This window comes from Brienomyrus brachyistius, chromosome 16 (assembly GCF_023856365.1).
Source record: "Brienomyrus brachyistius isolate T26 chromosome 16, BBRACH_0.4, whole genome shotgun sequence".
Taxonomy (NCBI): domain Eukaryota; kingdom Metazoa; phylum Chordata; class Actinopteri; order Osteoglossiformes; family Mormyridae; genus Brienomyrus; species Brienomyrus brachyistius.
Genome location: NC_064548.1, coordinates 21297369 through 21324211, shown reverse-complemented (window position 1 = coordinate 21324211; position 26843 = coordinate 21297369). Strand labels below are relative to the sequence as shown.

The window sequence follows — 26843 nt, the reverse complement described above, 5'->3', positions numbered from 1 at the left end:
GAAGTACTGCCCGCCTTCTGCTCATAGAATTTTGTCATTATATAGTGCAGAAATATTGATTACCTTAAAAAAAATAAGGTAGTAGTTCAAATCAACTCAGTGTCCTGCAGTCTGAAAGAACGAAGTATTGTTTTGTACAGATAAACTGAGTATACTGTATTTAGGAAGCATTATGTAGTAGAGAAACATTGAGTCTTCCTTGATATGGAACCACTAAACTCTATCTAGTACAGAGACATTCCGGAGATCCGTTGTGTCTCTTCCTCAGTGGCCTAATGGATAAGGCATTGGCCTCCTAAGCCAAGGGTTGTGGGTTCAAGTCCCATCTGGAGTGTTTTGTGTAATACATGTCCTGCTTGCCTTGTCGTCAAAGAAATTCTCCAGATTAGTCCAAAAATATTGATTGCCATATAAAAAATAAAGTAGTAGATCAAATCAACTGAGTCTCCTGCAGTCTGAAAGCAATAAGTATTGTTTTGTACAGATAAACAGAGTATACTCTAGTTAGGAAGCGTTAAGTAATAGAGAAACATTGAGTCTTCCTTGATATGGAACCACTACACACTATGTAGTACAGGGACATTCCGGAAGCTCCTTATGTCTCTGCCCCAGTGGCCTAATGGATAAGGCATTGGCCTCCTAAGCCAAGGGTTGTGGGTTCAAGTCCCATCTGGGGTGTTTCGTCTCATGGAAGTAGTGCCCGCCTTCTGCTCATAGAATTTTGTCATTATATAGTGCAGAAATACTGATTACCTTATTAAAAATAAGGTAGTAGATCAAATCAACTGAGTCTCCTGCAGTCTGAAAGCAATAAGTATTGTTTTGTACAGAAAAACTGAGTATACTGTAGTTAGGAAGCATTATGTAGTAGAGAAACATTGAGTCTTCCTTGATATGGAACCACTAAACTCTATCTAGTACAGAGACATTCCGGAGATCCATTGTGTCTCTTCCTCAGTGGCCTAATGGATAAGGCATTGGCCTCCTAAGCCAAGGGTTGTGGGTTCAAGTCCCATCTGGAGTGTTTTGTGTAATACATGTCCTGCTTGCCTTGTCGTCAAAGAAATTCTCCAGATTAGTCCAAAAATATTGATTGCCATATAAAAAATAAAGTAGTAGATCAAATCAACTGAGTCTCCTGCAGTCTGAAAGCAATAAGTATTGTTTTGTACAGATAAACTGAGTATACTCTAGTTAGGAAGCGTTAAGTAATAGAGAAACATTGAATCTTCCTTGATATGGAACCACTACACTCTATGTAGTACAGGGACATTCCGGAGACCCCTTGAGTTTCTGCCCCAGTGGCCTAATGGATAAGGCATTGGCCTCCTAAGCCAAGGGTTGTGGGTTCAAGTCCTATCTGGGGTGTTTCTTCTCATGGAAGTAGTGTACAGAACTTAGTGTACAGAACCCCATGTGTCTCTGCCCGCCTTCTGCTCATAGAATTTTGTCATTATATAGTGCAGAAATATTGATTACCTTAAAAAAAATAAGGTAGTAGATCAAATCAACTGAGTCTCCTGCAGTTTGAAAGCAATAAGTATTGTTTTGTACAGATAAACTGAGTATACTCTAGTTAGGAAGCTTTAAGTAATAGAGAAACATTGAGTCTTCCTTGATATGGAAGCACTACACTCTATGTAGTACAGGGACATTCCGGAGACCCCATGTGTCTCTGCCCCAGTGGCCTAATGGATAAGGCATTGGCCTCCTAAGCCAAGGGTTGTGGGTTCAAGTCCCATCTGGGGTGTTTCGTCTCATGGAAGTAGTGCCCGCCTTCTGCTCATAGAATTTTGTCATTATATAGTGCAGAAATACTGATTACCTTATAAAAAATAAGGTAGTAGATCAAATCAACTGAGTCTCCTGCAGTCTGAAAGCAATAAGTATTGTTTTGTACAGATAAACTGAGTATACTCTAGTTAGGAAGCGTTAAGTAATAGAGAAACATTGAGTCTTCCTTGATATGGAACCACTACACTCTATGTAGTACAGGGACATTCCGGAAACTCCTTGTGTCTCTGCCCCAGTGGCCTAATGGATAAGGCATTGGCCTCCTAAGCCAAGGATTGTGGGTTCAAGTCCCATCTTGGGTGTTTCGTATCATGGAAGTACTGCCCGCCTTCAGCTCATAGAATTTTGTCATTATATAGTGCAGAAATACTGATTACCTTATAAAAAATAAGGTAGTAGTTCAAATCAACTGAGTCTCCTGCAGTCTGAAAGCAATAAGTATTGTTTTGTACAGATAAACAGAGTATACTCTAGTTAGGAAGCGTTAAGTAATAGAGAAACATTGAGTCTTCCTTGATATGGAACCACTACACTCTATGTAGTACAGGGACATTCCGGAAGCTCCTTGTGTCTCTGCCCCAGTGGCCTAATGGATAAGGCATTGGCCTCCTAAGCCAAGGGTTGTGGGTTCAAGTCCCATCTGGGGTGTTTAGTCTCATGGAAGTAGTGCCCGCCTTCTGCTCATAGAATTTTGTCATTATATAGTGTAGAAATACTGATTACCTTATAAAAAATAAGGTAGTAGATCAAATCAACTGAGTCTCCTGCAGTCTGAAAGCAATAAGTATTGTTTTGTACAGATAAACTGAGTATACTCTAGTTAGGAAGCGTTAAGTAATAGAGAAACATTGAGTCTTCCTTGATATGGAACCACTACACTCTATGTAGTACAGGGACATTCCGGAAACTCGTTGTGTCTCTGCCCCAGTGGCCTAATGGATAAGGCATTGGCCTCCTAAGCCAAGGATTGTGGGTTCAAGTCCCATCTTGGGTGTTTCGTATCATGGAAGTACTGCCCGCCTTCAACTCATAGAATTTTGTCATTATATAGTGCAGAAATACTGATTACCTTATAAAAAACAAGGTAGTAGTTCAAATCAACTGAGTCTCCTGCAGTCTGAAAGCAATAAGTATTGTTTTGTACAGATAAACAGAGTATACTCTAGTTAGGAAGCGTTAAGTAATAGAGAAACATTGAGTCTTCCTTGATATGGAACCACTACACTCTATGTAGTACAGGGACATTCCGGAAGCTCCTTGTGTCTCTGCCCCAGTGGCCTAATGGATAAGGCATTGGCCTCCTAAGCCAAGGGTTGTGGGTTCAAGTCCCATCTGGGGTGTTTAGTCTCATGGAAGTAGTGCCCGCCTTCTGCTCATATAATTTTGTCATTATATAGTGTAGAAATACTGATTACCTTATAAAAAATAAGGTAGTAGATCAAATCAACTGAGTCTCCTGCAGTCTGAAAGCAATAAGTATTGTTTTGTACAGATAAACTGAGTATACTCTAGTTAGGAAGCGTTAAGTAATAGAGAAACATTGAGTCTTCCTTGATATGGAACCACTACACTCTATGTAGTACAGGGACATTCCGGAGACCCCATGTGTCTCTGCCCCAGTGTCCTAATGGATAAGGCATTGGCCTCCTAAGCCAAGGATTGTGGGTTCTAGTCCCATCTGGGGTGTTTAGTCTCATGGAAGTACTGCCCGCCTTCTGCTCATAGAATTTTGTCATTATATAGTGCAGAAATATTGATTACCTTAAAAAAAATAAGGTAGTAGTTCAAATCAACTCAGTGTCCTGCAGTCTGAAAGAACGAAGTATTGTTTTGTACAGATAAACTGAGTATACTGTATTTAGGAAGCATTATGTAGTAGAGAAACATTGAGTCTTCCTTGATATGGAACCACTAAACTCTATCTAGTACAGAGACATTCCGGAGATCCGTTGTGTCTCTTCCTCAGTGGCCTAATGGATAAGGCATTGGCCTCCTAAGCCAAGGGTTGTGGATTCAAGTCCCATCTGGAGTGTTTTGTGTAATACATGTCCTGCTTGCCTTGTCGTCAAAGAAATTCTCCAGATTAGTCCAAAAATATTGATTGCCATATAAAAAATAAAGTAGTAGATCAAATCAACTGAGTCTCCTGCAGTCTGAAAGCAATAAGTATTGTTTTGTACAGATAAACAGAGTATACTCTAGTTAGGAAGCGTTAAGTAATAGAGAAACATTGAGTCTTCCTTGATATGGAACCACTACACTCTATGTAGTACAGGGACATTCCTTAAGCTCCTTGTGTCTCTGCCCCAGTGGCCTAATGGATAAGGCATTGGCCTCCTAAGCCAAGGGTTGTGGGTTCAAGTCCCATCTGGGGTGTTTCGTCTCATGGAAGTAGTGCCCGCCTTCTGCTCATTGAATTTTGTCATTATATAGTGCAGAAATACTGATTACCTTATAAAAAATAAGGTAGTAGATCAAATCAACTGAGTCTCCTGCAGTCTGAAAGCAATAAGTATTGTTTTGTACAGATAAACTGAGTATACTCTAGTTAGGAAGCGTTAAGTAATAGAGAAACATTGAGTCTTCCTTGATATGGAACCACTACACTCTATGTAGTACAGGGACATTCCGGAAACTCCTTGTGTCTCTGCCCCAGTGGCCTAATGGATAAGGCATTGGCCTCCTAAGCCAAGGATTGTGGGTTCAAGTCCCATCTGGGGTGTTTCGTCTCATGGAAGTACTGCCCGCCTTCTGCTCATAGAATTTTGTCATTATATAGTGCAGAAATATTGATTACCTTAAAAAAAATAAGGTAGTAGATCAAATCAACTGAGTCTCCTGCAGTCTGAAAGCAATAAGTATTGTTTTGTACAGATAAACTGAGTATACTCTAGTTAGGAAGCTTTAAGTAATAGAGAAACATTGAGTCTTCCTTGATATGGAAGCACTACACTCTATGTAGTACAGGGACATTCCGGAGACCCCATGTGTTTCTGCCCCAGTGGCCTAATGGATAAGGCATTGGCCTCCCAAGCCAAGGATTGTGGGTTCTAGTCCCATCTGGGGTGTTTCGTCTCATGGAAGTACTGCCCGCCTTCTGCTCATAGAATTTTGTCATTATATAGTGCAGAAATATTGATTACCTTAAAAAAAATAAGGTAGTAGTTCAAATCAACTCAGTGTCCTGCAGTCTGAAAGAACGAAGTATTGTTTTGTACAGATAAACTGAGTATACTGTATTTAGGAAGCATTATGTAGTAGAGAAACATTGAGTCTTCCTTGATATGGAACCACTAAACTCTATCTAGTACAGAGACATTCCGGAGATCCGTTGTGTCTCTTCCTCAGTGGCCTAATGGATAAGGCATTGGCCTCCTAAGCCAAGGGTTGTGGGTTCAAGTCCCATCTGGAGTGTTTTGTGTAATACATGTACTACTTGCCTTGTCGTCAAAGAAATTCTCCAGATTAGTCCAAAAATATTGATTGCCATATAAAAAATAAAGTAGTAGATCAAATCAATGAGTCTCCTGCAGTCTGAAAGCAATAAGTATTGTTTTGTACAGATAAACAGAGTATACTCTAGTTAGGAAGCGTTAAGTAATAGAGAAACATTGAGTCTTCCTTGATATGGAACCACTACACTCTATGTAGTACAGGGACATTCCTGAAGCTCCTTATGTCTCTGCCCCAGTGGCCTAATGGATAAGGCATTGGCCTCCTAAGCCAAGGGTTGTGGGTTCAAGTCCCATCTGGGGTGTTTCGTCTCATGGAAGTAGTGCCCGCCTTCTGCTCATAGAATTTTGTCATTATATAGTGCAGAAATACTGATTACCTTATTAAAAATAAGGTAGTAGATCAAATCAACTGAGTCTCCTGCAGTCTGAAAGCAATAAGTATTGTTTTGTACAGAAAAACTGAGTATACTGTAGTTAGGAAGCATTATGTAGTAGAGAAACATTGAGTCTTCCTTGATATGGAACCACTAAACTCTATCTAGTACAGAGACATTCCGGAGGTCCATTGTGTCTCTTCCTCAGTGGCCTAATGGATAAGGCATTGGCCTCCTAAGCCAAGGGTTGTGGGTTCAAGTCCCATCTGGAGTGTTTTGTGTAATACATGTCCTGCTTGCCTTGTCGTCAAAGAAATTCTCCAGATTAGTCCAAAAATATTGATTGCCATATAAAAAATAAAGTAGTAGATCAAATCAACTGAGTCTCCTGCAGTCTGAAAGCAATAAGTATTGTTTTGTACAGATAAACTGAGTATACTCTAGTTAGGAAGCGTTAAGTAATAGAGAAACATTGAATCTTCCTTGATATGGAACCACTACACTCTATGTAGTACAGGGACATTCCGGAGACCCCTTGAGTTTCTGCCCCAGTGGCCTAATGGATAAGGCATTGGCCTCCTAAGCCAAGGGTTGTGGGTTCAAGTCCTATCTGGGGTGTTTCTTCTCATGGAAGTAGTGTACAGAACTTAGTGTACAGAACCCCATGTGTCTCTGCCCGCCTTCTGCTCATAGAATTTTGTCATTATATAGTGCAGAAATATTGATTACCTTAAAAAAAAATAAGGTAGTAGATCAAATCAACTGAGTCTCCTGCAGTCTGAAAGCAATAAGTATTGTTTTGTACAGATAAACTGAGTATACTCTAGTTAGGAAGCTTTAAGTAATAGAGAAACATTGAGTCTTCCTTGATATGGAAGCACTACACTCTATGTAGTACAGGGACATTCCGGAGACCCCATGTGTCTCTGCCCCAGTGGCCTAATGGATAAGGCATTGGCCTCCTAAGCCAAGGGTTGTGGGTTCAAGTCCCATCTGGGGTGTTTCGTCTCATGGAAGTAGTGCCCGCCTTCTGCTCATAGACTTTTGTCATTATATAGTGCAGAAATACTGATTACCTTATAAAAAATAAGGTAGTAGATCAAATCAACTGAGTCTCCTGCAGTCTGAAAGCAATAAGTATTGTTTTGTACAGATAAACTGAGTATACTCTAGTTAGGAAGCGTTAAGTAATAGAGAAACATTGAGTCTTCCTTGATATGGAACCACTACACTCTATGTAGTACAGGGACATTCCGGAAACTCCTTGTGTCTCTGCCCCAGTGGCCTAATGGATAAGGCATTGGCCTCCTAAGCCAAGGATTGTGGGTTCAAGTCCCATCTTGGGTGTTTCGTATCATGGAAGTACTGCCCGCCTTCAGCTCATAGAATTTTGTCATTATATAGTGCAGAAATACTGATTACCTTATAAAAAATAAGGTAGTAGTTCAAATCAACTGAGTCTCCTGCAGTCTGAAAGCAATAAGTATTGTTTTGTACAGATAAACAGAGTATACTCTAGTTAGGAAGCGTTAAGTAATAGAGAAACATTGAGTCTTCCTTGATATGGAACCACTACACTCTATGTAGTACAGGGACATTCCGGAAGCTCCTTGTGTCTCTGCCCCAGTGGCCTAATGGATAAGGCATTGGCCTCCTAAGCCAAGGGTTGTGGGTTCAAGTCCCATCTGGGGTGTTTAGTCTCATGGAAGTAGTGCCCGCCTTCTGCTCATAGAATTTTGTCATTATATAGTGTAGAAATACTGATTACCTTATAAAAAATAAGGTAGTAGATCAAATCAACTGAGTCTCCTGCAGTCTGAAAGCAATAAGTATTGTTTTGTACAGATAAACTGAGTATACTCTAGTTAGGAAGCTTTAAGTAATAGAGAAACATTGAGTCTTCCTTGATATGGAAGCACTACACTCTATGTAGTACAGGGACATTCCGGAGACCCCATGTGTTTCTGCCCCAGTGGCCTAATGGATAAGGCATTGGCCTCCCAAGCCAAGGATTGTGGGTTCTAGTCCCATCTGGGGTGTTTCGTCTCATGGAAGTACTGCCCGCCTTCTGCTCATAGAATTTTGTCATTATATAGTGCAGAAATATTGATTACCTTAAAAAAAATAAGGTAGTAGTTCAAATCAACTCAGTGTCCTGCAGTCTGAAAGAACGAAGTATTGTTTTGTACAGATAAACTGAGTATACTGTATTTAGGAAGCATTATGTAGTAGAGAAACATTGAGTCTTCCTTGATATGGAACCACTAAACTCTATCTAGTACAGAGACATTCCGGAGATCCGTTGTGTCTCTTCCTCAGTGGCCTAATGGATAAGGCATTGGCCTCCTAAGCCAAGGGTTGTGGGTTCAAGTCCCATCTGGAGTGTTTTGTGTAATACATGTCCTGCTTGCCTTGTCGTCAAAGAAATTCTCCAGATTAGTCCAAAAATATTGATTGCCATATAAAAAATAAAGTAGTAGATCAAATCAACTGAGTCTCCTGCAGTCTGAAAGCAATAAGTATTGTTTTGTACAGATAAACAGAGTATACTCTAGTTAGGAAGCGTTAAGTAATAGAGAAACATTGAGTCTTCCTTGATATGGAACCACTACACTCTATGTAGTACAGGGACATTCCGGAAGCTCCTTATGTCTCTGCCCCAGTGGCCTAATGGATAAGGCATTGGCCTCCTAAGCCAAGGGTTGTGGGTTCAAGTCCCATCTGGGGTGTTTCGTCTCATGGAAGTAGTGCCCGCCTTCTGCTCATAGAATTTTGTCATTATATAGTGCAGAAATACTGATTACCTTATTAAAAATAAGGTAGTAGATCAAATCAACTGAGTCTCCTGCAGTCTGAAAGCAATAAGTATTGTTTTGTACAGAAAAACTGAGTATACTGTAGTTAGGAAGCATTATGTAGTAGAGAAACATTGAGTCTTCCTTGATATGGAACCACTAAACTCTATCTAGTACAGAGACATTCCGGAGATCCATTGTGTCTCTTCCTCAGTGGCCTAATGGATAAGGCATTGGCCTCCTAAGCCAAGGGTTGTGGGTTCAAGTCCCATCTGGAGTGTTTTGTGTAATACATGTCCTGCTTGCCTTGTCGTCAAAGAAATTCTCCAGATTAGTCCAAAAATATTGATTGCCATATAAAAAATAAAGTAGTAGATCAAATCAACTGAGTCTCCTGCAGTCTGAAAGCAATAAGTATTGTTTTGTACAGATAAACTGAGTATACTCTAGTTAGGAAGCGTTAAGTAATAGAGAAACATTGAATCTTCCTTGATATGGAACCACTACACTCTATGTAGTACAGGGACATTCCGGAGACCCCTTGAGTTTCTGCCCCAGTGGCCTAATGGATAAGGCATTGGCCTCCTAAGCCAAGGGTTGTGGGTTCAAGTCCTATCTGGGGTGTTTCTTCTCATGGAAGTAGTGTACAGAACTTAGTGTACAGAACCCCATGTGTCTCTGCCCGCCTTCTGCTCATAGAATTTTGTCATTATATAGTGCAGAAATATTGATTACCTTAAAAAAAATAAGGTAGTAGATCAAATCAACTGAGTCTCCTGCAGTTTGAAAGCAATAAGTATTGTTTTGTACAGATAAACTGAGTATACTCTAGTTAGGAAGCTTTAAGTAATAGAGAAACATTGAGTCTTCCTTGATATGGAAGCACTACACTCTATGTAGTACAGGGACATTCCGGAGACCCCATGTGTCTCTGCCCCAGTGGCCTAATGGATAAGGCATTGGCCTCCTAAGCCAAGGGTTGTGGGTTCAAGTCCCATCTGGGGTGTTTCGTCTCATGGAAGTAGTGCCCGCCTTCTGCTCATAGAATTTTGTCATTATATAGTGCAGAAATACTGATTACCTTATAAAAAATAAGGTAGTAGATCAAATCAACTGAGTCTCCTGCAGTCTGAAAGCAATAAGTATTGTTTTGTACAGATAAACTGAGTATACTCTAGTTAGGAAGCGTTAAGTAATAGAGAAACATTGAGTCTTCCTTGATATGGAACCACTACACTCTATGTAGTACAGGGACATTCCGGAAACTCCTTGTGTCTCTGCCCCAGTGGCCTAATGGATAAGGCATTGGCCTCCTAAGCCAAGGATTGTGGGTTCAAGTCCCATCTTGGGTGTTTCGTATCATGGAAGTACTGCCCGCCTTCAGCTCATAGAATTTTGTCATTATATAGTGCAGAAATACTGATTACCTTATAAAAAATAAGGTAGTAGTTCAAATCAACTGAGTCTCCTGCAGTCTGAAAGCAATAAGTATTGTTTTGTACAGATAAACAGAGTATACTCTAGTTAGGAAGCGTTAAGTAATAGAGAAACATTGAGTCTTCCTTGATATGGAACCACTACACTCTATGTAGTACAGGGACATTCCGGAAGCTCCTTGTGTCTCTGCCCCAGTGGCCTAATGGATAAGGCATTGGCCTCCTAAGCCAAGGGTTGTGGGTTCAAGTCCCATCTGGGGTGTTTAGTCTCATGGAAGTAGTGCCCGCCTTCTGCTCATAGAATTTTGTCATTATATAGTGTAGAAATACTGATTACCTTATAAAAAATAAGGTAGTAGATCAAATCAACTGAGTCTCCTGCAGTCTGAAAGCAATAAGTATTGTTTTGTACAGATAAACTGAGTATACTCTAGTTAGGAAGCGTTAAGTAATAGAGAAACATTGAGTCTTCCTTGATATGGAACCACTACACTCTATGTAGTACAGGGACATTCCGGAGACCCCATGTGTCTCTGCCCCAGTGGCCTAATGGATAAGGCATTGGCCTCCTAAGCCAAGGATTGTGGGTTCTAGTCCCATCTGGGGTGTTTAGTCTCATGGAAGTACTGCCCGCCTTCTGCTCATAGAATTTTGTCATTATATAGTGCAGAAATATTGATTACCTTAAAAAAAATAAGGTAGTAGTTCAAATCAACTCAGTGTCCTGCAGTCTGAAAGAACGAAGTATTGTTTTGTACAGATAAACTGAGTATACTGTATTTAGGAAGCATTATGTAGTAGAGAAACATTGAGTCTTCCTTGATATGGAACCACTAAACTCTATCTAGTACAGAGACATTCCGGAGATCCGTTGTGTCTCTTCCTCAGTGGCCTAATGGATAAGGCATTGGCCTCCTAAGCCAAGGGTTGTGGATTCAAGTCCCATCTGGAGTGTTTTGTGTAATACATGTCCTGCTTGCCTTGTCGTCAAAGAAATTCTCCAGATTAGTCCAAAAATATTGATTGCCATATAAAAAATAAAGTAGTAGATCAAATCAACTGAGTCTCCTCCAGTCTGAAAGCAATAAGTATTGTTTTGTACAGATAAACAGAGTATACTCTAGTTAGGAAGCGTTAAGTAATAGAGAAACATTGAGTCTTCCTTGATATGGAACCACTACACTCTATGTAGTACAGGGACATTCCGGAAGCTCCTTGTGTCTCTGCCCCAGTGGCCTAATGGATAAGGCATTGGCCTCCTAAGCCAAGGGTTGTGGGTTCAAGTCCCATCTGGGGTGTTTCGTCTCATGGAAGTAGTGCCCGCCTTCTGCTCATTGAATTTTGTCATTATATAGTGCAGAAATACTGATTACCTTATAAAAAATAAGGTAGTAGATCAAATCAACTGAGTCTCCTGCAGTCTGAAAGCAATAAGTATTGTTTTGTACAGATAAACTGAGTATACTCTAGTTAGGAAGCGTTAAGTAATAGAGAAACATTGAGTCTTCCTTGATATGGAACCACTACACTCTATGTAGTACAGGGACATTCCGGAAACTCCTTGTGTCTCTGCCCCAGTGGCCTAATGGATAAGGCATTGGCCTCCTAAGCCAAGGATTGTGGGTTCAAGTCCCATCTGGGGTGTTTCGTCTCATGGAAGTACTGCCCGCCTTCTGCTCATAGAATTTTGTCATTATATAGTGCAGAAATATTGATTACCTTAAAAAAAATAAGGTAGTAGATCAAATCAACTGAGTCTCCTGCAGTCTGAAAGCAATAAGTATTGTTTTGTACAGATAAACTGAGTATACTCTAGTTAGGAAGCTTTAAGTAATAGAGAAACATTGAGTCTTCCTTGATATGGAAGCACTACACTCTATGTAGTACAGGGACATTCCGGAGACCCCATGTGTTTCTGCCCCAGTGGCCTAATGGATAAGGCATTGGCCTCCCAAGCCAAGGATTGTGGGTTCTAGTCCCATCTGGGGTGTTTCGTCTCATGGAAGTAGTGCCCGCCTTCTGCTCATAGAATTTTGTCATTATATAGTGCAGAAATACTGATTACCTTATAAAAAATAAGGTAGTAGATCAAATCAACTGAGTCTCCTGCAGTCTGAAAGCAATAAGTATTGTTTTGTACAGATAAACTGAGTATACTCTTGTTAGGAAGCGTTAAGTAATAGAGAAACATTGAGTCTTCCTTGATATGGAACCACTACACTCTATGTAGTACAGGGACATTCCGGAAACTCCTTGTGTCTCTGCCCCAGTGGCCTAATGGATAAGGCATTGGCCTCCTAAGCCAAGGATTGTGGGTTCAAGTCCCATCTTGGGTGTTTCGTATCATGGAAGTACTGCCCGCCTTCAGCTCATAGAATTTTGTCATTATATAGTGCAGAAATACTGATTACCTTATAAAAAATAAGGTAGTAGTTCAAATCAACTGAGTCTCCTGCAGTCTGAAAGCAATAAGTATTGTTTTGTACAGATAAACAGAGTATACTCTAGTTAGGAAGCGTTAAGTAATAGAGAAACATTGAGTCTTCCTTGATATGGAACCACTACACTCTATGTAGTACAGGGACATTCCGGAAGCTCCTTGTGTCTCTGCCCCAGTGGCCTAATGGATAAGGCATTGGCCTCCTAAGCCAAGGGTTGTGGGTTCAAGTCCCATCTGGGGTGTTTAGTCTCATGGAAGTAGTGCCCGCCTTCTGCTCATAGAATTTTGTCATTATATAGTGCAGAAATATTGATTACCTTAAAAAAAATAAGGCAGTAGTTCAAATCAACTCAGTGTCCTGCAGTCTGAAAGAACGAAGTATTGTTTTGTACAGATAAACTGAGTATACTGTATTTAGGAAGCATTATGTAGTAGAGAAACATTGAGTCTTCCTTGATATGGAACCACTAAACTCTATCTAGTACAGAGACATTCCGGAGATCCGTTGTGTCTCTTCCTCAGTGGCCTAATGGATAAGGCATTGGCCTCCTAAGCCAAGGGTTGTGGGTTCAAGTCCCATCTGGAGTGTTTTGTGTAATACATGTCCTGCTTGCCTTGTCGTCAAAGAAATTCTCCAGATTAGTCCAAAAATATTGATTGCCATATAAAAAATAAAGTAGTAGATCAAATCAGCTGAGTCTCCTGCAGTCTGAAAGCAATAAGTATTGTTTTGTACAGATAAACAGAGTATACTCTAGTTAGGAAGCGTTAAGTAATAGAGAAACATTGAGTCTTCCTTGATATGGAACCACTACACTCTATGTAGTACAGGGACATTCCGGAAGCTCCTTGTGTCTCTGCCCGAGTGGCCTAATGGATAAGGCATTGGCCTCCTAAGCCAAGGGTTGTGGGTTCAAGTCCCATCTGGGGTGTTTCGTCTCATGGAAGTAGTGCCCGCCTTCTGCTCATAGAATTTTGTCATTATATAGTGTAGAAATACTGATTACCTTATAAAAAATAAGGTAGTAGATCAAATCAACTGAGTCTCCTGCAGTCTGAAAGCAATAAGTATTGTTTTGTACAGATAAACTGAGTATACTCTAGTTAGGAAGCGTTAAGTAATAGAGAAACATTGAGTCTTCCTTGATATGGAACCACTACACTCTATGTAGTACAGGGACATTCCGGAAACTCCTTGTGTCTCTGCCCCAGTGGCCTAATGGATAAGGCATTGGCCTCCTAAGCCAAGGATTGTGGGTTCAAGTCCCATCTGGGGTGTTTCGTCTCATGGAAGTGCTGCCCGCCTTCTGCTCATAGAATTTTGTCATTATATAGTGCAGAAATATTGATTACCTTAAAAAAAATAAGGTAGTAGTTCAAATCAACTGAGTCTCCTGCAGTCTGAAAGAACTAAGTATTGTTTTGTACAGATAAACTGAGTATACTCTAGTTAGGAAGCGTTAAGTAATAGAGAAACATTGAGTCTTCCTTGATATGGAACCACTACACTCTATGTAGTACAGGGACATTCCGGAGACCCCATGTGTCTCTGCCCCAGTGGCCTAATGGATAAGGCATTGGCCTCCTAAGCCAAGGATTGTGGGTTCTAGTCCCATCTTGGGTGTTTAGTCTCATGGAAGTACTGCCCGCCTTCTGCTCATAGAATTTTGTCATTATATAGTGCAGAAATATTGATTACCTTAAAAAAAATAAGGTAGTAGTTCAAATCAACTCAGTGTCCTGCAGTCTGAAAGAACGAAGTATTGTTTTGTACAGATAAACTGAGTATACTGTATTTAGGAAGCATTATGTAGTAGAGAAACATTGAGTCTTCCTTGATATGGAACCACTAAACTCTATCTAGTACAGAGACATTCCGGAGATCCGTTGTGTCTCTTCCTCAGTGGCCTAATGGATAAGGCATTGGCCTCCTAAGCCAAGGGTTGTGGGTTCAAGTCCCATCTGGAGTGTTTTGTGTAATACATGTCCTGCTTGCCTTGTCGTCAAAGAAATTCTCCAGATTAGTCCAAAAATATTGATTGCCATATAAAAAATAAAGTAGTAGATCAAATCAACTGAGTCTCCTGCAGTCTGAAAGCAATAAGTATTGTTTTGTACAGATAAACAGAGTATACTCTAGTTAGGAAGCGTTAAGTAATAGAGAAACATTGAGTCTTCCTTGATATGGAACCACTACACTCTATGTAGTACAGGGACATTCCGGAAGCTCCTTGTGTCTCTGCCCCAGTGGCCTAATGGATAAGGCATTGGCCTCCTAAGCCAAGGGTTGTGGGTTCAAGTCCCATCTGGGGTGTTTCGTCTCATGGAAGTAGTGCCCGCCTTCTGCTCATTGAATTTTGTCATTATATAGTGCAGAAATACTGATTACCTTATAAAAAATGAGGTAGTAGATCAAATCAACTGAGTCTCCTGCAGTCTGAAAGCAATAAGTATTGTTTTGTACAGATAAACTGAGTATACTCTAGTTAGGAAGCGTTAAGTAATAGAGAAACATTGAGTCTTCCTTGATATGGAACCACTACACTCTATGTAGTACAGGGACATTCCGGAAACTCCTTGTGTCTCTGCCCCAGTGGTCTAATGGATAAGGCATTGGCCTCCTAAGCCAAGGATTGTGGGTTCAAGTCCCATCTGGGGTGTTTCGTCTCATGGAAGTACTGCCCGCCTTCTGCTCATAGAATTTTGTCATTATATAGTGCAGAAATATTGATTACCTTAAAAAAAATAAGGTAGTAGATCAAATCAACTGAGTCTCCTGCAGTCTGAAAGCAATAAGTATTGTTTTGTACAGATAAACTGAGTATACTCTAGTTAGGAAGCGTTAAGTAATAGAGAAACATTGAGTCTTCCTTGATATGGAAGCACTACACTCTATGTAGTACAGGGACATTCCGGAGACCCCATGTGTTTCTGCCCCAGTGGCCTAATGGATAAGGCATTGGCCTCCCAAGCCAAGGATTGTGGGTTCTAGTCCCATCTGGGGTGTTTCGTCTCATGGAAGTACTGCCCGCCTTCTGCTCATAGAATTTTGTCATTATATAGTGCAGAAATATTGATTACCTTAAAAAAAATAAGGTAGTAGTTCAAATCAACTCAGTGTCCTGCAGTCTGAAAGAACGAAGTATTGTTTTGTACAGATAAACTGAGTATACTGTATTTAGGAAGCATTATGTAGTAGAGAAACATTGAGTCTTCCTTGATATGGAACCACTAAACTCTATCTAGTACAGAGACATTCCGGAGATCCGTTGTGTCTCTTCCTCAGTGGCCTAATGGATAAGGCATTGGCCTCCTAAGCCAAGGGTTGTGGGTTCAAGTCCCATCTGGAGTGTTTTGTGTAATACATGTCCTGCTTGCCTTGTCGTCAAAGAAATTCTCCAGATTAGTCCAAAAATATTGATTGCCATATAAAAAATAAAGTAGTAGATCAAATCAACTGAGTCTCCTGCAGTCTGAAAGCAATAAGTATTGTTTTGTACAGATAAACAGAGTATACTCTAGTTAGGAAGCGTTAAGTAATAGAGAAACATTGAGTCTTCCTTGATATGGAACCACTACACTCTATGTAGTACAGGGACATTCCGGAGACCCCATGTGTCTCTGCCTCAGTGGCCTAATGGATAAGGCATTGGCCTCCTAAGCCAAGGATTGTGGGTTCTAGTCCCATCTGGGGTGTTTCGTATCATGGAAGTACTGCCCGCCTTCTGCTCATAGATTTTTGTCATTATATAGTGCAGAAATATTGATTACCTTAAAAAAAATAAGGCAGTAGTTCAAATCAACTCAGTGTCCTGCAGTCTGAAAGAACGAAGTATTGTTTTGTACAGATAAACTGAGTATACTGTATTTAGGAAGCATTATGTAGTAGAGAAACATTGAGTCTTCCTTGATATGGAACCACTAAACTCTATCTAGTACAGAGACATTCCGGAGATCCGTTGTGTCTCTTCCTCAGTGGCCTAATGGATAAGGCATTGGCCTCCTAAGCCAAGGGTTGTGGGTTCAAGTCCCATCTGGAGTGTTTTGTGTAATACATGTCCTGCTTGCCTTGTCGTCAAAGAAATTCTCCAGATTAGTCCAAAAATATTGATTGCCATATAAAAAATAAAGTAGTAGATCAAATCAACTGAGTCTCCTGCAGTCTGAAAGCAATAAGTATTGTTTTGTACAGATAAACAGAGTATACTCTAGTTAGGAAGCGTTAAGTAATAGAGAAACATTGAGTCTTCCTTGATATGGAACCACTACACTCTATGTAGTACAGGGACATTCCGGAAGCTCCTTGTGTCTCTGCCCGAGTGGCCTAATGGATAAGGCATTGGCCTCCTAAGCCAAGGGTTGTGGGTTCAAGTCCCATCTGGGGTGTTTCGTCTCATGGAAGTAGTGCCCGCCTTCTGCTCATAGAATTTTGTCATTATATAGTGTAGAAATACTGATTACCTTATAAAAAATAAGGTAGTAGATCAAATCAACTGAGTCTCCTGCAGTCTGAAAGCAATAAGTATTGTTTTGTACAGATAAACTGAGTATACTCTAGTTAGGAAGCGTTAAGTAATAGAGAAACATTGAGTCTTCCTTGATATGGAACCACTACACTCTATGTAGTACAGGGACATTCCGGAAACTCCTTGTGTCTCTGCCCCAGTGGCCTAATGGATAAGGCATTGGCCTCCTAAGCCAAGGATTGTGGGTTCAAGTCCCATCTGGGGTGTTTCGTCTCATGGAAGTGCTGCCCGCCTTCTGCTCATAGAATTTTGTCATTATATAGTGCAGAAATATTGATTACCTTAAAAAAAATAAGGTAGTAGTTCAAATCAACTGAGTCTCCTGCAGTCTGAAAGAACTAAGTATTGTTTTGTACAGATAAACTGAGTATACTCTAGTTAGGAAGCGTTAAGTAATAGAGAAACATTGAGTCTTCCTTGATATGGAACCACTACACTCTATGTAGTACAGGGACATTCCGGAGACCCCATGTGTCTCTGCCCCAGTGGCCTAATGGATAAGGCATTGGCCTCCTAAGCCAAGGATTGTGGGTTCTAGTCCCATCTTGGGTGTTTAGTCTCATGGAAGTACTGCCCGCCTTCTGCTCATAGAATTTTGTCATTATATAGTGCAGAAATATTGATTACCTTAAAAAAAATAAGGTAGTAGTTCAAATCAACTCAGTGTCCTGCAGTCTGAAAGAACGAAGTATTGTTTTGTACAGATAAACTGAGTATACTGTATTTAGGAAGCATTATGTAGTAGAGAAACATTGAGTCTTCCTTGATATGGAACCACTAAACTCTATCTAGTACAGAGACATTCCGGAGATCCGTTGTGTCTCTTCCTCAGTGGCCTAATGGATAAGGCATTGGCCTCCTAAGCCAAGGGTTGTGGGTTCAAGTCCCATCTGGAGTGTTTTGTGTAATACATGTCCTGCTTGCCTTGTCGTCAAAGAAATTCTCCAGATTAGTCCAAAAATATTGATTGCCATATAAAAAATAAAGTAGTAGATCAAATCAACTGAGTCTCCTGCAGTCTGAAAGCAATAAGTATTGTTTTGTACAGATAAACAGAGTATACTCTAGTTAGGAAGCGTTAAGTAATAGAGAAACATTGAGTCTTCCTTGATATGGAACCACTACACTCTATGTAGTACAGGGACATTCCGGAAGCTCCTTGTGTCTCTGCCCCAGTGGCCTAATGGATAAGGCATTGGCCTCCTAAGCCAAGGGTTGTGGGTTCAAGTCCCATCTGGGGTGTTTCGTCTCATGGAAGTAGTGCCCGCCTTCTGCTCATTGAATTTTGTCATTATATAGTGCAGAAATACTGATTACCTTATAAAAAATGAGGTAGTAGATCAAATCAACTGAGTCTCCTGCAGTCTGAAAGCAATAAGTATTGTTTTGTACAGATAAACTGAGTATACTCTAGTTAGGAAGCGTTAAGTAATAGAGAAACATTGAGTCTTCCTTGATATGGAACCACTACACTCTATGTAGTACAGGGACATTCCGGAAACTCCTTGTGTCTCTGCCCCAGTGGTCTAATGGATAAGGCATTGGCCTCCTAAGCCAAGGATTGTGGGTTCAAGTCCCATCTGGGGTGTTTCGTCTCATGGAAGTACTGCCCGCCTTCTGCTCATAGAATTTTGTCATTATATAGTGCAGAAATATTGATTACCTTAAAAAAAATAAGGTAGTAGATCAAATCAACTGAGTCTCCTGCAGTCTGAAAGCAATAAGTATTGTTTTGTACAGATAAACTGAGTATACTCTAGTTAGGAAGCGTTAAGTAATAGAGAAACATTGAGTCTTCCTTGATATGGAAGCACTACACTCTATGTAGTACAGGGACATTCCGGAGACCCCATGTGTTTCTGCCCCAGTGGCCTAATGGATAAGGCATTGGCCTCCCAAGCCAAGGATTGTGGGTTCTAGTCCCATCTGGGGTGTTTCGTCTCATGGAAGTACTGCCCGCCTTCTGCTCATAGAATTTTGTCATTATATAGTGCAGAAATATTGATTACCTTAAAAAAAATAAGGTAGTAGTTCAAATCAACTCAGTGTCCTGCAGTCTGAAAGAACGAAGTATTGTTTTGTACAGATAAACTGAGTATACTGTATTTAGGAAGCATTATGTAGTAGAGAAACATTGAGTCTTCCTTGATATGGAACCACTAAACTCTATCTAGTACAGAGACATTCCGGAGATCCGTTGTGTCTCTTCCTCAGTGGCCTAATGGATAAGGCATTGGCCTCCTAAGCCAAGGGTTGTGGGTTCAAGTCCCATCTGGAGTGTTTTGTGTAATACATGTCCTGCTTGCCTTGTCGTCAAAGAAATTCTCCAGATTAGTCCAAAAATATTGATTGCCATATAAAAAATAAAGTAGTAGATCAAATCAACTGAGTCTCCTGCAGTCTGAAAGCAATAAGTATTGTTTTGTACAGATAAACAGAGTATACTCTAGTTAGGAAGCGTTAAGTAATAGAGAAAAATTGAGTCTTCCTTGATATGGAACCACTACACTCTATGTAGTACAGGGACATTCCGGAAGCTCCTTATGTCTCTGCCCCAGTGGCCTAATGGATAAGGCATTGGCCTCCTAAGCCAAGGGTTGTGGGTTCAAGTCCCATCTGGGGTGTTTCGTCTCATGGAAGTAGTGCCCGCCTTCTGCTCATAGAATTTTGTCATTATATAGTGCAGAAATACTGATTACCTTATTAAAAATAAGGTAGTAGATCAAATCAACTGAGTCTCCTGCAGTCTGAAAGCAATAAGTATTGTTTTGTACAGAAAAACTGAGTATACTGTAGTTAGGAAGCATTATGTAGTAGAGAAACATTGAGTCTTCCTTGATATGGAACCACTAAACTCTATCTAGTACAGAGACATTCCGGAGATCCATTGTGTCTCTTCCTCAGTGGCCTAATGGATAAGGCATTGGCCTCCTAAGCCAAGGGTTGTGGGTTCAAGTCCCATCTGGAGTGTTTTGTGTAATACATGTCCTGCTTGCCTTGTCGTCAAAGAAATTCTCCAGATTAGTCCAAAAATATTGATTGCCATATAAAAAATAAAGTAGTAGATCAAATCAACTGAGTCTCCTGCAGTCTGAAAGCAATAAGTATTGTTTTGTACAGATAAACTGAGTATACTCTAGTTAGGAAGCGTTAAGTAATAGAGAAACATTGAATCTTCCTTGATATGGAACCACTACACTCTATGTAGTACAGGGACATTCCGGAGACCCCTTCAGTTTCTGCCCCAGTGGCCTAATGGATAAGGCATTGGCCTCCTAAGCCAAGGGTTGTGGGTTCAAGTTCTATCTGGGGTGTTTCTTCTCATGGAAGTAGTGTACAGAACTTAGTGTATAGAACCCCATGTGTCTCTGCCCGCCTTCTGCTCATAGAATTTTGTCATTATATAGTGCAGAAATATTGATTACCTTAAAAAAAATAAGGTAGTAGATCAAATCAACTGAGTCTCCTGCAGTTTGAAAGCAATAAGTATTGTTTTGTACAGATAAACTGAGTATACTCTAGTTAGGAAGCTTTAAGTAATAGAGAAACATTGAGTCTTCCTTGATATGGAAGCACTACACTCTATGTAGTACAGGGACATTCCGGAGACCCCATGTGTCTCTGCCCCAGTGGCCTAATGGATAAGGCATTGGCCTCCTAAGCCAAGGGTTGTGGGTTCAAGTCCCATCTGGGGTGTTTCGTCTCATGGAAGTAGTGCCCGCCTTCTGCTCATAGAATTTTGTCATTATATAGTGCAGAAATACTGATTACCTTATAAAAAATAAGGTAGTAGATCAAATCAACTGAGTCTCCTGCAGTCTGAAAGCAATAAGTATTGTTTTGTACAGATAAACTGAGTATACTCTAGTTAGGAAGCGTTAAGTAATAAAGAAACATTGAGTCTTCCTTGATATGGAAGCACTACACTCTATGTAGTACAGGGACATTCCGGAGACCCCATGTGTCTCTGCCCCAGTGGCCTAATGGATAAGGCATTGGCCTCCTAAGCCAAGGGTTGTGGGTTCAAGTCCCATCTGGGGTGTTTCGTCTCATGGAAGTAGTGCCCGCCTTCTGCTCATAGAATTTTGTCATTATATAGTGCAGAAATACTGATTACCTTATAAAAAATAAGGTAGTAGATCAAATCAACTGAGTCTCCTGCAGTCTGAAAGCAATAAGTATTGTTTTGTACAGATAAACTGAGTATACTCTAGTTAGGAAGCGTTAAGTAATAGAGAAACATTGAGTCTTCCTTGATATGGAACCACTACACTCTATGTAGTACAGGGACATTCCGGAAACTCCTTGTGTCTCTGCCCCAGTGGCCTAATGGATAAGGCATTGGCCTCCTAAGCCAAGGATTGTGGGTTCAAGTCCCATCTTGGGTGTTTCGTATCATGGAAGTACTGCCCGCCTTCAGCTCATAGAATTTTGTCATTATATAGTGCAGAAATACTGATTACCTTATAAAAAATAAGGTAGTAGTTCAAATCAACTGAGTCTCCTGCAGTCTGAAAGCAATAAGTATTGTTTTGTACAGATAAACAGAGTATACTCTAGTTAGGAAGCGTTAAGTAATAGAGAAACATTGAGTCTTCCTTGATATGGAACCACTACACTCTATGTAGTACAGGGACATTCCGGAAGCTCCTTGTGTCTCTGCCCCAGTGGCCTAATGGATAAGGCATTGGCCTCCTAAGCCAAGGGTTGTGGGTTCAAGTCCCATCTGGGGTGTTTAGTCTCATGGAAGTAGTGCCCGCCTTCTGCTCATAGAATTTTGTCATTATATAGTGTAGAAATACTGATTACCTTATAAAAAATAAGGTAGTAGATCAAATCAACTGAGTCTCCTGCAGTCTGAAAGCAATAAGTATTGTTTTGTACAGATAAACTGAGTATACTCTAGTTAGGAAGCGTTAAGTAATAGAGAAACATTGAGTCTTCCTTGATATGGAACCACTACACTCTATGTAGTACAGGGACATTCCGGAGACCCCATGTGTCTCTGCCCCAGTGGCCTAATGGATAAGGCATTGGCCTCCTAAGCCAAGGATTGTGGGTTCTAGTCCCATCTGGGGTGTTTAGTCTCATGGAAGTACTGCCCGCCTTCTGCTCATAGAATTTTGTCATTATATAGTGCAGAAATATTGATTACCTTAAAAAAAATAAGGTAGTAGTTCAAATCAACTCAGTGTCCTGCAGTCTGAAAGAACGAAGTATTGTTTTGTACAGATAAACTGAGTATACTGTATTTAGGAAGCATTATGTAGTAGAGAAACATTGAGTCTTCCTTGATATGGAACCACTAAACTCTATCTAGTACAGAGACATTCCGGAGATCCGTTGTGTCTCTTCCTCAGTGGCCTAATGGATAAGGCATTGGCCTCCTAAGCCAAGGGTTGTGGATTCAAGTCCCATCTGGAGTGTTTTGTGTAATACATGTCCTGCTTGCCTTGTCGTCAAAGAAATTCTCCAGATTAGTCCAAAAATATTGATTGCCATATAAAAAATAAAGTAGTAGATCAAATCAACTGAGTCTCCTGCAGTCTGAAAGCAATAAGTATTGTTTTGTACAGATAAACAGAGTATACTCTAGTTAGGAAGCGTTAAGTAATAGAGAAACATTGAGTCTTCCTTGATATGGAACCACTACACTCTATGTAGTACAGGGACATTCCGGAAGCTCCTTGTGTCTCTGCCCCAGTGGCCTAATGGATAAGGCATTGGCCTCCTAAGCCAAGGGTTGTGGGTTCAAGTCCCATCTGGGGTGTTTCGTCTCATGGAAGTAGTGCCCGCCTTCTGCTCATTGAATTTTGTCATTATATAGTGCAGAAATACTGATTACCTTATAAAAAATAAGGTAGTAGATCAAATCAACTGAGTCTCCTGCAGTCTGAAAGCAATAAGTATTGTTTTGTACAGATAAACTGAGTATACTCTAGTTAGGAAGCGTTAAGTAATAGAGAAACATTGAGTCTTCCTTGATATGGAACCACTACACTCTATGTAGTACAGGGACATTCCGGAAACTCCTTGTGTCTCTGCCCCAGTGGCCTAATGGATAAGGCATTGGCCTCCTAAGCCAAGGATTGTGGGTTCAAGTCCCATCTGGGGTGTTTCGTCTCATGGAAGTACTGCCCGCCTTCTGCTCATAGAATTTTGTCATTATATAGTGCAGAAATATTGATTACCTTAAAAAAAATAAGGTAGTAGATCAAATCAACTGAGTCTCCTGCAGTCTGAAAGCAATAAGTATTGTTTTGTACAGATAAACTGAGTATACTCTAGTTAGGAAGCTTTAAGTAATAGAGAAACATTGAGTCTTCCTTGATATGGAAGCACTACACTCTATGTAGTACAGGGACATTCCGGAGACCCCATGTGTTTCTGCCCCAGTGGCCTAATGGATAAGGCATTGGCCTCCCAAGCCAAGGATTGTGGGTTCTAGTCCCATCTGGGGTGTTTCGTCTCATGGAAGTACTGCCCGCCTTCTGCTCATAGAATTTTGTCATTATATAGTGCAGAAATATTGATTACCTTAAAAAAAACAAGGTAGTAGTTCAAATCAACTCAGTGTCCTGCAGTCTGAAAGAACGAAGTATTGTTTTGTACAGATAAACTGAGTATACTGTATTTAGGAAGCATTATGTAGTAGAGAAACATTGAGTCTTCCTTGATATGGAACCACTAAACTCTATCTAGTACAGAGACATTCCGGAGATCCGTTGTGTCTCTTCCTCAGTGGCCTAATGGATAAGGCATTGGCCTCCTAAGCCAAGGGTTGTGGGTTCAAGTCCCATCTGGAGTGTTTTGTGTAATACATGTACTACTTGCCTTGTCGTCAAAGAAATTCTCCAGATTAGTCCAAAAATATTGATTGCCATATAAAAAATAAAGTAGTAGATCAAATCAATGAGTCTCCTGCAGTCTGAAAGCAATAAGTATTGTTTTGTACAGATAAACAGAGTATACTCTAGTTAGGAAGCGTTAAGTAATAGAGAAACATTGAGTCTTCCTTGATATGGAACCACTACACTCTATGTAGTACAGGGACATTCCGGAAGCTCCTTATGTCTCTGCCCCAGTGGCCTAATGGATAAGGCATTGGCCTCCTAAGCCAAGGGTTGTGGGTTCAAGTCCCATCTGGGGTGTTTCGTCTCATGGAAGTAGTGCCCGCCTTCTGCTCATAGAATTTTGTCATTATATAGTGCAGAAATACTGATTACCTTATTAAAAATAAGGTAGTAGATCAAATCAACTGAGTCTCCTGCAGTCTGAAAGCAATAAGTATTGTTTTGTACAGAAAAACTGAGTATACTGTAGTTAGGAAGCATTATGTAGTAGAGAAACATTGAGTCTTCCTTGATATGGAACCACTAAACTCTATCTAGTACAGAGACATTCCGGAGATCCATTGTGTCTCTTCCTCAGTGGCCTAATGGATAAGGCATTGGCCTCCTAAGCCAAGGGTTGTGGGTTCAAGTCCCATCTGGAGTGTTTTGTGTAATACATGTCCTGCTTGCCTTGTCGTCAAAGAAATTCTCCAGATTAGTCCAAAAATATTGATTGCCATATAAAAAATAAAGTAGTAGATCAAATCAACTGAGTCTCCTGCAGTCTGAAAGCAATAAGTATTGTTTTGTACAGATAAACTGAGTATACTCTAGTTAGGAAGCGTTAAGTAATAGAGAAACATTGAATCTTCCTTGATATGGAACCACTACACTCTATGTAGTACAGGGACATTCCGGAGACCCCTTGAGTTTCTGCCCCAGTGGCCTAATGGATAAGGCATTGGCCTCCTAAGCCAAGGGTTGTGGGTTCAAGTCCTATCTGGGGTGTTTCTTCTCATGGAAGTAGTGTACAGAACTTAGTGTACAGAACCCCATGTGTCTCTGCCCGCCTTCTGCTCATAGAATTTTGTCATTATATAGTGCAGAAATATTGATTACCTTAAAAAAAAATAAGGTAGTAGATCAAATCAACTGAGTCTCCTGCAGTCTGAAAGCAATAAGTATTGTTTTGTACAGATAAACTGAGTATACTCTAGTTAGGAAGCTTTAAGTAATAGAGAAACATTGAGTCTTCCTTGATATGGAAGCACTACACTCTATGTAGTACAGGGACATTCCGGAGACCCCATGTGTCTCTGCCCCAGTGGCCTAATGGATAAGGCATTGGCCTCCTAAGCCAAGGGTTGTGGGTTCAAGTCCCATCTGGGGTGTTTCGTCTCATGGAAGTAGTGCCCGCCTTCTGCTCATAGACTTTTGTCATTATATAGTGCAGAAATACTGATTACCTTATAAAAAATAAGGTAGTAGATCAAATCAACTGAGTCTCCTGCAGTCTGAAAGCAATAAGTATTGTTTTGTACAGATAAACTGAGTATACTCTAGTTAGGAAGCGTTAAGTAATAGAGAAACATTGAGTCTTCCTTGATATGGAACCACTACACTCTATGTAGTACAGGGACATTCCGGAAGCTCCTTGTGTCTCTGCCCCAGTGGCCTAATGGATAAGGCATTGGCCTCCTAAGCCAAGGGTTGTGGGTTCAAGTCCCATCTGGGGTGTTTAGTCTCATGGAAGTAGTGCCCGCCTTCTGCTCATAGAATTTTGTCATTATATAGTGTAGAAATACTGATTACCTTATAAAAAATAAGGTAGTAGATCAAATCAACTGAGTCTCCTGCAGTCTGAAAGCAATAAGTATTGTTTTGTACAGATAAACTGAGTATACTCTAGTTAGGAAGCTTTAAGTAATAGAGAAACATTGAGTCTTCCTTGATATGGAAGCACTACACTCTATGTAGTACAGGGACATTCCGGAGACCCCATGTGTTTCTGCCCCAGTGGCCTAATGGATAAGGCATTGGCCTCCCAAGCCAAGGATTGTGGGTTCTAGTCCCATCTGGGGTGTTTCGTCTCATGGAAGTACTGCCCGCCTTCTGCTCATAGAATTTTGTCATTATATAGTGCAGAAATATTGATTACCTTAAAAAAAATAAGGTAGTAGTTCAAATCAACTCAGTGTCCTGCAGTCTGAAAGAACGAAGTATTGTTTTGTACAGATAAACTGAGTATACTGTATTTAGGAAGCATTATGTAGTAGAGAAACATTGAGTCTTCCTTGATATGGAACCACTAAACTCTATCTAGTACAGAGACATTCCGGAGATCCGTTGTGTCTCTTCCTCAGTGGCCTAATGGATAAGGCATTGGCCTCCTAAGCCAAGGGTTGTGGGTTCAAGTCCCATCTGGAGTGTTTTGTGTAATACATGTCCTGCTTGCCTTGTCGTCAAAGAAATTCTCCAGATTAGTCCAAAAATATTGATTGCCATATAAAAAATAAAGTAGTAGATCAAATCAACTGAGTCTCCTGCAGTCTGAAAGCAATAAGTATTGTTTTGTACAGATAAACAGAGTATACTCTAGTTAGGAAGCGTTAAGTAATAGAGAAACATTGAGTCTTCCTTGATATGGAACCACTACACTCTATGTAGTACAGGGACATTCCGGAAGCTCCTTATGTCTCTGCCCCAGTGGCCTAATGGATAAGGCATTGGCCTCCTAAGCCAAGGGTTGTGGGTTCAAGTCCCATCTGGGGTGTTTCGTCTCATGGAAGTAGTGCCCGCCTTCTGCTCATAGAATTTTGTCATTATATAGTGCAGAAATACTGATTACCTTATTAAAAATAAGGTAGTAGATCAAATCAACTGAGTCTCCTGCAGTCTGAAAGCAATAAGTATTGTTTTGTACAGAAAAACTGAGTATACTGTAGTTAGGAAGCATTATGTAGTAGAGAAACATTGAGTCTTCCTTGATATGGAACCACTAAACTCTATCTAGTACAGAGACATTCCGGAGATCCATTGTGTCTCTTCCTCAGTGGCCTAATGGATAAGGCATTGGCCTCCTAAGCCAAGGGATGTGGGTTCAAGTCCCATCTGGAGTGTTTTGTGTAATACATGTCCTGCTTGCCTTGTCGTCAAAGAAATTCTCCAGATTAGTCCAAAAATATTGATT

At 40.5% G+C, this 26843-nt stretch overlaps 54 non-coding genes across 54 annotated transcripts; all 54 read left to right on the top strand.

Moving 5' to 3' along the window:
* The first annotated feature begins 605 nt into the window (after positions 1-605).
* trnar-ccu (transfer RNA arginine (anticodon CCU)) lies at positions 606-678 on the top strand. The gene has a single exon. It is a non-coding gene; the product is annotated as a tRNA-Arg (tRNA).
* Positions 679-1295: 617 nt separating this feature from the next.
* trnar-ccu (transfer RNA arginine (anticodon CCU)) lies at positions 1296-1368 on the top strand. Its single transcript has one exon. It is a non-coding gene; the product is annotated as a tRNA-Arg (tRNA).
* Positions 1369-1677: 309 nt separating this feature from the next.
* Positions 1678-1750, top strand: trnar-ccu (transfer RNA arginine (anticodon CCU)). The gene has a single exon. It is a non-coding gene; the product is annotated as a tRNA-Arg (tRNA).
* A 273-nt stretch (positions 1751-2023) lies between these two features.
* trnar-ccu (transfer RNA arginine (anticodon CCU)) lies at positions 2024-2096 on the top strand. The gene has a single exon. It is a non-coding gene; the product is annotated as a tRNA-Arg (tRNA).
* Positions 2097-2369: 273 nt separating this feature from the next.
* trnar-ccu (transfer RNA arginine (anticodon CCU)) lies at positions 2370-2442 on the top strand. The gene has a single exon. It is a non-coding gene; the product is annotated as a tRNA-Arg (tRNA).
* A 273-nt stretch (positions 2443-2715) lies between these two features.
* trnar-ccu (transfer RNA arginine (anticodon CCU)) lies at positions 2716-2788 on the top strand. Its single transcript has one exon. It is a non-coding gene; the product is annotated as a tRNA-Arg (tRNA).
* Positions 2789-3061: 273 nt separating this feature from the next.
* trnar-ccu (transfer RNA arginine (anticodon CCU)) lies at positions 3062-3134 on the top strand. Its single transcript has one exon. It is a non-coding gene; the product is annotated as a tRNA-Arg (tRNA).
* A 963-nt stretch (positions 3135-4097) lies between these two features.
* Positions 4098-4170, top strand: trnar-ccu (transfer RNA arginine (anticodon CCU)). Its single transcript has one exon. It is a non-coding gene; the product is annotated as a tRNA-Arg (tRNA).
* A 273-nt stretch (positions 4171-4443) lies between these two features.
* trnar-ccu (transfer RNA arginine (anticodon CCU)) lies at positions 4444-4516 on the top strand. Its single transcript has one exon. It is a non-coding gene; the product is annotated as a tRNA-Arg (tRNA).
* A 273-nt stretch (positions 4517-4789) lies between these two features.
* On the top strand, positions 4790-4862 carry trnag-ccc (transfer RNA glycine (anticodon CCC)). Its single transcript has one exon. It is a non-coding gene; the product is annotated as a tRNA-Gly (tRNA).
* A 616-nt stretch (positions 4863-5478) lies between these two features.
* trnar-ccu (transfer RNA arginine (anticodon CCU)) lies at positions 5479-5551 on the top strand. Its single transcript has one exon. It is a non-coding gene; the product is annotated as a tRNA-Arg (tRNA).
* Positions 5552-6168: 617 nt separating this feature from the next.
* On the top strand, positions 6169-6241 carry trnar-ccu (transfer RNA arginine (anticodon CCU)). Its single transcript has one exon. It is a non-coding gene; the product is annotated as a tRNA-Arg (tRNA).
* Positions 6242-6551: 310 nt separating this feature from the next.
* trnar-ccu (transfer RNA arginine (anticodon CCU)) lies at positions 6552-6624 on the top strand. Its single transcript has one exon. It is a non-coding gene; the product is annotated as a tRNA-Arg (tRNA).
* Positions 6625-6897: 273 nt separating this feature from the next.
* trnar-ccu (transfer RNA arginine (anticodon CCU)) lies at positions 6898-6970 on the top strand. The gene has a single exon. It is a non-coding gene; the product is annotated as a tRNA-Arg (tRNA).
* A 273-nt stretch (positions 6971-7243) lies between these two features.
* trnar-ccu (transfer RNA arginine (anticodon CCU)) lies at positions 7244-7316 on the top strand. Its single transcript has one exon. It is a non-coding gene; the product is annotated as a tRNA-Arg (tRNA).
* A 273-nt stretch (positions 7317-7589) lies between these two features.
* Positions 7590-7662, top strand: trnag-ccc (transfer RNA glycine (anticodon CCC)). The gene has a single exon. It is a non-coding gene; the product is annotated as a tRNA-Gly (tRNA).
* Positions 7663-8279: 617 nt separating this feature from the next.
* On the top strand, positions 8280-8352 carry trnar-ccu (transfer RNA arginine (anticodon CCU)). The gene has a single exon. It is a non-coding gene; the product is annotated as a tRNA-Arg (tRNA).
* Positions 8353-8969: 617 nt separating this feature from the next.
* Positions 8970-9042, top strand: trnar-ccu (transfer RNA arginine (anticodon CCU)). The gene has a single exon. It is a non-coding gene; the product is annotated as a tRNA-Arg (tRNA).
* Positions 9043-9351: 309 nt separating this feature from the next.
* trnar-ccu (transfer RNA arginine (anticodon CCU)) lies at positions 9352-9424 on the top strand. The gene has a single exon. It is a non-coding gene; the product is annotated as a tRNA-Arg (tRNA).
* Positions 9425-9697: 273 nt separating this feature from the next.
* On the top strand, positions 9698-9770 carry trnar-ccu (transfer RNA arginine (anticodon CCU)). The gene has a single exon. It is a non-coding gene; the product is annotated as a tRNA-Arg (tRNA).
* A 273-nt stretch (positions 9771-10043) lies between these two features.
* Positions 10044-10116, top strand: trnar-ccu (transfer RNA arginine (anticodon CCU)). Its single transcript has one exon. It is a non-coding gene; the product is annotated as a tRNA-Arg (tRNA).
* A 273-nt stretch (positions 10117-10389) lies between these two features.
* trnar-ccu (transfer RNA arginine (anticodon CCU)) lies at positions 10390-10462 on the top strand. Its single transcript has one exon. It is a non-coding gene; the product is annotated as a tRNA-Arg (tRNA).
* A 617-nt stretch (positions 10463-11079) lies between these two features.
* Positions 11080-11152, top strand: trnar-ccu (transfer RNA arginine (anticodon CCU)). Its single transcript has one exon. It is a non-coding gene; the product is annotated as a tRNA-Arg (tRNA).
* A 273-nt stretch (positions 11153-11425) lies between these two features.
* On the top strand, positions 11426-11498 carry trnar-ccu (transfer RNA arginine (anticodon CCU)). The gene has a single exon. It is a non-coding gene; the product is annotated as a tRNA-Arg (tRNA).
* A 273-nt stretch (positions 11499-11771) lies between these two features.
* trnag-ccc (transfer RNA glycine (anticodon CCC)) lies at positions 11772-11844 on the top strand. The gene has a single exon. It is a non-coding gene; the product is annotated as a tRNA-Gly (tRNA).
* A 273-nt stretch (positions 11845-12117) lies between these two features.
* trnar-ccu (transfer RNA arginine (anticodon CCU)) lies at positions 12118-12190 on the top strand. Its single transcript has one exon. It is a non-coding gene; the product is annotated as a tRNA-Arg (tRNA).
* A 273-nt stretch (positions 12191-12463) lies between these two features.
* trnar-ccu (transfer RNA arginine (anticodon CCU)) lies at positions 12464-12536 on the top strand. The gene has a single exon. It is a non-coding gene; the product is annotated as a tRNA-Arg (tRNA).
* A 617-nt stretch (positions 12537-13153) lies between these two features.
* trnar-ccu (transfer RNA arginine (anticodon CCU)) lies at positions 13154-13226 on the top strand. Its single transcript has one exon. It is a non-coding gene; the product is annotated as a tRNA-Arg (tRNA).
* Positions 13227-13499: 273 nt separating this feature from the next.
* trnar-ccu (transfer RNA arginine (anticodon CCU)) lies at positions 13500-13572 on the top strand. Its single transcript has one exon. It is a non-coding gene; the product is annotated as a tRNA-Arg (tRNA).
* Positions 13573-14535: 963 nt separating this feature from the next.
* On the top strand, positions 14536-14608 carry trnar-ccu (transfer RNA arginine (anticodon CCU)). The gene has a single exon. It is a non-coding gene; the product is annotated as a tRNA-Arg (tRNA).
* A 273-nt stretch (positions 14609-14881) lies between these two features.
* trnar-ccu (transfer RNA arginine (anticodon CCU)) lies at positions 14882-14954 on the top strand. Its single transcript has one exon. It is a non-coding gene; the product is annotated as a tRNA-Arg (tRNA).
* Positions 14955-15227: 273 nt separating this feature from the next.
* Positions 15228-15300, top strand: trnag-ccc (transfer RNA glycine (anticodon CCC)). The gene has a single exon. It is a non-coding gene; the product is annotated as a tRNA-Gly (tRNA).
* A 617-nt stretch (positions 15301-15917) lies between these two features.
* Positions 15918-15990, top strand: trnar-ccu (transfer RNA arginine (anticodon CCU)). The gene has a single exon. It is a non-coding gene; the product is annotated as a tRNA-Arg (tRNA).
* Positions 15991-16607: 617 nt separating this feature from the next.
* Positions 16608-16680, top strand: trnar-ccu (transfer RNA arginine (anticodon CCU)). The gene has a single exon. It is a non-coding gene; the product is annotated as a tRNA-Arg (tRNA).
* Positions 16681-16953: 273 nt separating this feature from the next.
* On the top strand, positions 16954-17026 carry trnar-ccu (transfer RNA arginine (anticodon CCU)). Its single transcript has one exon. It is a non-coding gene; the product is annotated as a tRNA-Arg (tRNA).
* Positions 17027-17989: 963 nt separating this feature from the next.
* On the top strand, positions 17990-18062 carry trnar-ccu (transfer RNA arginine (anticodon CCU)). Its single transcript has one exon. It is a non-coding gene; the product is annotated as a tRNA-Arg (tRNA).
* Positions 18063-18335: 273 nt separating this feature from the next.
* Positions 18336-18408, top strand: trnar-ccu (transfer RNA arginine (anticodon CCU)). Its single transcript has one exon. It is a non-coding gene; the product is annotated as a tRNA-Arg (tRNA).
* Positions 18409-18681: 273 nt separating this feature from the next.
* On the top strand, positions 18682-18754 carry trnag-ccc (transfer RNA glycine (anticodon CCC)). Its single transcript has one exon. It is a non-coding gene; the product is annotated as a tRNA-Gly (tRNA).
* A 617-nt stretch (positions 18755-19371) lies between these two features.
* Positions 19372-19444, top strand: trnar-ccu (transfer RNA arginine (anticodon CCU)). Its single transcript has one exon. It is a non-coding gene; the product is annotated as a tRNA-Arg (tRNA).
* Positions 19445-20061: 617 nt separating this feature from the next.
* trnar-ccu (transfer RNA arginine (anticodon CCU)) lies at positions 20062-20134 on the top strand. The gene has a single exon. It is a non-coding gene; the product is annotated as a tRNA-Arg (tRNA).
* Positions 20135-20443: 309 nt separating this feature from the next.
* trnar-ccu (transfer RNA arginine (anticodon CCU)) lies at positions 20444-20516 on the top strand. The gene has a single exon. It is a non-coding gene; the product is annotated as a tRNA-Arg (tRNA).
* Positions 20517-20789: 273 nt separating this feature from the next.
* Positions 20790-20862, top strand: trnar-ccu (transfer RNA arginine (anticodon CCU)). The gene has a single exon. It is a non-coding gene; the product is annotated as a tRNA-Arg (tRNA).
* Positions 20863-21135: 273 nt separating this feature from the next.
* On the top strand, positions 21136-21208 carry trnar-ccu (transfer RNA arginine (anticodon CCU)). Its single transcript has one exon. It is a non-coding gene; the product is annotated as a tRNA-Arg (tRNA).
* A 273-nt stretch (positions 21209-21481) lies between these two features.
* Positions 21482-21554, top strand: trnar-ccu (transfer RNA arginine (anticodon CCU)). Its single transcript has one exon. It is a non-coding gene; the product is annotated as a tRNA-Arg (tRNA).
* A 273-nt stretch (positions 21555-21827) lies between these two features.
* On the top strand, positions 21828-21900 carry trnar-ccu (transfer RNA arginine (anticodon CCU)). The gene has a single exon. It is a non-coding gene; the product is annotated as a tRNA-Arg (tRNA).
* A 617-nt stretch (positions 21901-22517) lies between these two features.
* On the top strand, positions 22518-22590 carry trnar-ccu (transfer RNA arginine (anticodon CCU)). The gene has a single exon. It is a non-coding gene; the product is annotated as a tRNA-Arg (tRNA).
* A 273-nt stretch (positions 22591-22863) lies between these two features.
* On the top strand, positions 22864-22936 carry trnar-ccu (transfer RNA arginine (anticodon CCU)). The gene has a single exon. It is a non-coding gene; the product is annotated as a tRNA-Arg (tRNA).
* A 273-nt stretch (positions 22937-23209) lies between these two features.
* On the top strand, positions 23210-23282 carry trnag-ccc (transfer RNA glycine (anticodon CCC)). Its single transcript has one exon. It is a non-coding gene; the product is annotated as a tRNA-Gly (tRNA).
* A 616-nt stretch (positions 23283-23898) lies between these two features.
* trnar-ccu (transfer RNA arginine (anticodon CCU)) lies at positions 23899-23971 on the top strand. The gene has a single exon. It is a non-coding gene; the product is annotated as a tRNA-Arg (tRNA).
* A 617-nt stretch (positions 23972-24588) lies between these two features.
* Positions 24589-24661, top strand: trnar-ccu (transfer RNA arginine (anticodon CCU)). Its single transcript has one exon. It is a non-coding gene; the product is annotated as a tRNA-Arg (tRNA).
* Positions 24662-24971: 310 nt separating this feature from the next.
* Positions 24972-25044, top strand: trnar-ccu (transfer RNA arginine (anticodon CCU)). The gene has a single exon. It is a non-coding gene; the product is annotated as a tRNA-Arg (tRNA).
* A 273-nt stretch (positions 25045-25317) lies between these two features.
* trnar-ccu (transfer RNA arginine (anticodon CCU)) lies at positions 25318-25390 on the top strand. The gene has a single exon. It is a non-coding gene; the product is annotated as a tRNA-Arg (tRNA).
* A 273-nt stretch (positions 25391-25663) lies between these two features.
* trnag-ccc (transfer RNA glycine (anticodon CCC)) lies at positions 25664-25736 on the top strand. The gene has a single exon. It is a non-coding gene; the product is annotated as a tRNA-Gly (tRNA).
* Positions 25737-26353: 617 nt separating this feature from the next.
* trnar-ccu (transfer RNA arginine (anticodon CCU)) lies at positions 26354-26426 on the top strand. Its single transcript has one exon. It is a non-coding gene; the product is annotated as a tRNA-Arg (tRNA).
* The last annotated feature ends 417 nt before the right edge of the window (positions 26427-26843 follow it).